This window comes from Schistocerca cancellata, chromosome 1 (genome assembly GCF_023864275.1).
Source record: "Schistocerca cancellata isolate TAMUIC-IGC-003103 chromosome 1, iqSchCanc2.1, whole genome shotgun sequence".
Classification (NCBI taxonomy): Eukaryota; Metazoa; Arthropoda; class Insecta; order Orthoptera; family Acrididae; genus Schistocerca; species Schistocerca cancellata.
This window is the reverse complement of record NC_064626.1, coordinates 646,379,061-646,385,060: the sequence shown is the minus strand read 5'-3', so window position 1 is coordinate 646,385,060 and position 6,000 is coordinate 646,379,061.

Genomic DNA, 6,000 nt, shown 5'->3' with positions numbered 1-6,000 from the left:
TTAACAAAAACATTGAGATACTGGGACAGCAAATCTATTGAGATTAAGGTCGCAGATAATCTCATTAGCCGGGGCTCCAGTTTCCTGCTGAGCTCGGCTTGGAACCTGGCACTCTATCTTCTGAAGACAAAGTGGAGGCAACATCAAGACCCCAAGGGACACAAGTATGAAGATGAAATTAGAGATAACAAAAAATGGTTCAAATGGCTCTGAGCACTATGCGACTTAACTTCTGAGGTCATCAGTCACCTAGAACTTAGAACTAATTAAACCTGACTAACCTAAGGACATCACACACGTCCATGCCCGAGGCAGGATTCGAACCTGCGACTGTAGTGGCCACTCGGCTCCAGACTGTAGCGCCCAGAACCGCACTGCCACTCTGGCCGGCCAGAGATAACAGCCCAGTACCTGTAACAAAGGACTCACGTGAAATGGTACCTCAGACAAAAGACACAATATCTGAGGATGTTCTTCCAAGTCTCGAGCGGCAATGTCAACACCATTGAAAATAACACTGCAGACATTCCTGAGTGGGGGGGGGGGGGGGGGGCAAGGACTTAGGACGGAATGCCTAACATGGCACACTATGGTAACAGTATGTCCTCATACAAAGGACATAAATGTAATATCCACAAAGAACACACACAGCATTCGGGACTGCAGCGGCTAGAAGAGAATGCTACAGCTGCTGCTATTGGTCGACGCACACCATGAACAGAGCGCCGTAAGTGGCACGGATTGCAGAGGGTACGCCTAGCACAACACAGGCATAAATACTGGACTCGTTCCACACTGGAATCAGTATCAGACAGCACCTGAAGAAGACTGTGAGTCACACAGTTGAAATATCGTTAAGGAAAGATGAGAATAACAGGCGGAAACCTAATTAATCAACATTAAACGCCTCGCTGGGAAAGCCTGTAGAATTATCTTGAATGATGCCCTGAGACACACACACTGAGTGCATCTGATGATGTTCCTTGCAATCCCTGGCTGCTATTTCCCATGTGTTATAAAATTCAAAACTATTTTACCATTCACTGCTATTGTCCTTGCCACAGAAAATGTATAGTGTCTTTAGGTTCTAAAAACTTCTGGAAATGTAGTACCTTCCATTCACTGGAAATGTAGTACCTTCCATTCACAAAGTTTTTTCTCATTTAATTAACCAATTAAAACTACTAAAATGTGAACATAGCAAGAATTCACATTCACATTGCCTGATATCAAAAATAGTGTGTACAAATCGTATGCAAAGTATCCTTCCTCAATTAACAATATTGTAATCTTAGTACACCAATGTAAGCTTTTGGCAGTGTTCATAAAGTCGCTGCAAAACTGGTTTAGCCCTCTTTAGTGACAGACAGTAACTGATGTCACATATCTTTAGGTATTTAGTATATTTGCAAATTTTGGCTCTTTCAAGTTATCCTGCATTGGCCAAAGCTGAGAAGTATTCTGGATATTCTAGAGCAGCTGCAGGGTGCTTATCCAAGAAGCTACACATAAAGATTCCTGGTTGTGGGTGGACTTTGCCATGCTGGTAGACTCCATTTTCCAGTTCTGTAGAACTCTGGCTAAATGGCCAGACACAACAACAACAATTTCGCAACACCACTTCAGTGTTTACCACTTGCACTCAGGTGGTACTGGTAGTACCAGGTCTCATCTCCTAGTCAGATAATCTGAAAAAAATAAATAAATAAAAAAAATAGCCTTCTGTTTGTTAGTCTGTTATATGTGTCATGAAATTTGGTGCAGTTCTTTTGCTCAGTAAAACTTGATATTTATGCTTTGCTCAATTACTTTGGGGCAAGTCTTCACATTCACACATTTACTGGCTTCAGCAGGCAAGCCTATTTTACTTCGGTAAGTTTGATGCTGGCATGTGCTTCTTGACATGCTCCTCTTTGAGCATGGGCTATTTTTCAGACATAATTACAATTCAAGTACCAATTAATTCAACATAGTTTAGAAATACTTAGAGCAAGTAATTTCTATAGCTGAGGTCACTAATGGACATTATTGTAACAATGTTCACCCTAGAGATAGTTGATACAGATTCTACTACTGTTAGACCCATATTCTCTAATGAAATGATAACAGATGCTGCTGTTGATGCAGCAACTGCAAGAGAATTTTAATCTCAGTACCTTCATTGGTGGCTTATTTGAAAAATACCTGTTTGTCAGCACAAACTATCCTCAACTCCCTTCAGTCCATATCTTCAATCAACTGTAACAACATAAAAGATCCACAACGACTCATCAGTGATCGGGATGAGAAATATATGCATTTAACACACTATGCTAAAGAATTGGGAGTGGAATCTTCATTGGTATTTCAGTATGTGCCAACAAAACTTGTTAAATGTATTAGAATGCTTTGAGTTCAAACTAATGACTAGGCAAGACAAGCAATGATACAAAGAAAAATGTTTGGTATTGTTGGCTATGTACCAGTAAGTTTCAGAGCATTATGTGATAACGTGACCTGATGTATGTTAGCATTAGGGTATTTTGGTCACCAGTTGTAATGGCTGAAGCAAGAATTTGCCTATTTCATCCATATCACCCTCTAATCCCGCACAGTTCTTGATATTGTAGTCAAACACTTCCTTACTGAAAAATTCACTCACGCACTACCGTAAACTTAAATTCTAATCTGAGTGGAACACCAATGACTCACTAAATATCATGCTGAACTTTTTCATCAAAGCAGTCTTCTAACTGATGTGACTTTTTTGAGACCTGATTGTTCAATACACTAAGTTATCTCAGTGGTCTACTGTAATAATCACAAATTTTTATTTCCCTTTGATATTTTTGAGCCAATTAACTATTATTTTGAGCCAATTTGCAACTTCAATAACGACTTTCCACATCTCTTTAATCTAACAGTGCTTCACATTACTCTCCCATGTCAGTTCATCAAAGGCTATTCTGTCATCAACAACACATCTGGTTATAGTCTCGTAACATTTTTTACATTAACATAAAAAAAAACTTCCAAAATAGAAGTTTTATTGCCCAGACTGTAGATGCCACATATCGTGATTACTAGTTCCAGCAAAGTTATATTGCCATCTGCAAGTGTTACAAATATATTCCACGGTTTATAAATATCATACATAACTTTCAAAAAACATTAACTCAGTTTTACATATCATTCGATGTGTGGATTATTGGGACGGTGCATAAGTGCGATGAAACCAGTCCTGGATGATGTGAGCTGTGTGAACACTTGCCCAGTCATCTTGAACATTTGAGGAACAAAGACTGTACCATGGGATACACTTAAGCGGCCTAAATGGCCACATAATCATTGGCAGTAATGATACCTATGGGGCCCATGGAATACCACAATATGGCTGCCCAAATTACCACTGGATCCCCACCATGTTTCACCCTTGAGACAAACTCAGCCAGAAGTTGGAAACAGTGTGCAACTAAATGAGTTTGTTCCACCGTCCAGGGTTTAAGGCTTTGGTACCACTTTTTCCTGTTATGGACGTTTGCATCACTGATGAGTGACTTGGGAATTCCAGCTCACCCTGCAACTCCCAGCTTATGAAGCTCTGTTAACGTTGTTTTGGTGTGTGACAAATGGTTCAAATGGCTCTGAGCACTATGGGACTTAACTTCTGAGGTCATCAGTCCCCTAGAACTTAGAACTACTTAAACCTAACTAACCTGAGGACATCACACATCTCCATGCCCGAGGCAGGATTTGAACCTGCGACTGTGTGTGACATTAAGTTCTGCTGTGGCTTTTGCAGCTGTTGTCCTCTTATATGTCTTCACAACCCTCTTGTGTGACAGTCCTTCACCACCACTCAACACACACTTTCATCTGCACTGACTTAACAGATGATGTTCTTCCGCTTTCCCTGTGTTGTTGTTGTGGTCATCAGCCCTGAGACTGGTTTGATGCAGCTCTCCATGCTAATCTATCCTGTGCAAACTCCATCTCCCAGTACCTACTGCAACCTACATCCTTCTGAATCTGCTTTGTGTATTCATCTCTTGGTCTCCCTCTATGATTTTTACCCTCCACACTGCCCTCCAATGCTAAATTTGTGATCCCTTGATGCCTCAGGATATGTCCTACCAACCGATCCCGTCTTCTAGTCAAGTTGTGCCACAAACGTCTCTTCTCCCTAATCCTATTCAATACCTCCTCATTAGTTGTGTGACATACCCACCTGTATGTGGTATAAATTTTCAATAGAGTGCTTCTTGAAACATCAAACACTTCAGCTACCTCACTTACAGAAGCAACCACTATATGAGCACAAACAATTTGTCCACATTCAAAGCCACTTAGCTCCGACATAAGGCACTCAAAACTACACCCAACATAATCCAACAATGACTGACACCTGCAATGTATTGAGGATAGGGCAGAAGTGCCATTCATAGTTAAATGCAACAATACAACGTGCTTGGCTACCATCTGGAATTATGTTCAAGTACGCATTTCTCATTGTGTTTCTATATTTTTATTCGATCCTTGTATTACTACCACAACTGTACAAATGCACTGCATACGATTCAGCAGCTGACACCCAACTCGTTTCCCTTGGCTGCCACTTTGACACACAGTTTAACAACTGGCATCGGCCCATGAACATTGATGGCATTAGTGTGGTCCAATGAACTCTGGTTTCAGCTGAATCAAGTGATGGGTGCTCATGAGTGAGGTGCATAACTCATAAAGCTATGGATCTTGGTTGACAAACAATGCTCAGCTGAAGCAAGCTGTTGTTCAGTTATGATCTCAGCTGTATTCATATGGTCACAATTAGGCCTCTTGTATGGCTGCAGTAAAAAGTGCATGCCACGTGGAAACACTTGCAAATTATCTGCATCCCTCTATGGCATTACAATGCCCTTATGGAGATTTATGATTCAATAGGACTGCTATTTCGTTGCACACAGATGGTTTGATGAATACTCTAGTGCATTTGTGACCATGGCTGAATGGAGTGATTCAAATGTACATATATTTTCAGCAAGCCGCCTTGTGGCATATGATGAAAGGTACCACTGTCACTTCCCCTTTTTCTAGCTCAGTCACAAATGGTATGCAGTAAGAATAACTTAACAAATCTTTCTACAAGTTTGAATCTATCTAATTTTATCTTCATGCACTTTTCATGAGGTATATTTAGAAGGAAGCAATACATTGAGTGACTCTTCTAGCATCATATCCTCTCAGAATTTTAACAGTAAACAACACCATGATGCATAACACCTCTTCCCGTAATGGATCAGCATCACGAGAAAGCTTTTACACTAACTAATTGAACTTGTGACAAAACGCACAACTCTTCTCTGTTTCCTCTATCAATCATATTCGGTGTGAGTCAGTCAAACAAGATATTCTAAGCTACCTTTTTCATGAGTGTACTACATGGAATTCTTCCAATGATTCTTAGACTAGCATTGCCTTCCTATGAATAACTTATGTGATCATATGCTTACTGACAGATGTTTAACTGGTGTGACTATTTCCAGTAATTGTTCAGAAATCCTGTAGCTCTACAATATGCATTTCTTCCATCAATTTATGTGCAAAACTTACATTTCTCAGGGTTGAACATCAACTGCCAGTCCTTGCACCATGGAATGATACTCTACAGATCTTTCGGTATTTTCCTTAAATTTTCTGAGATTGTGACTTGTCTATATGCACCAGCGTCATCTGTGAGTACCCTTATGAAGCTTCCAACATTATCCATAGGTCATTATATATACTATGAACAGTAATCATCCTTTAACTCTCCCTTGGAGCACATTCAAATCCAAGGATTTCTCTCCATTACTAATATCTTACCACGTTCTGTTAGAGATAACGTTAAGTAAATCAACTGAATGACTATCAAGTAATCCACCTGTGGAATACAGTTACTAAGAATTACCACTAATTTCTAGATTCTAATACAGCAAATTAGTGCAGCACATTTATGCTTTTTGCAGAGATTTTCAGTATCCA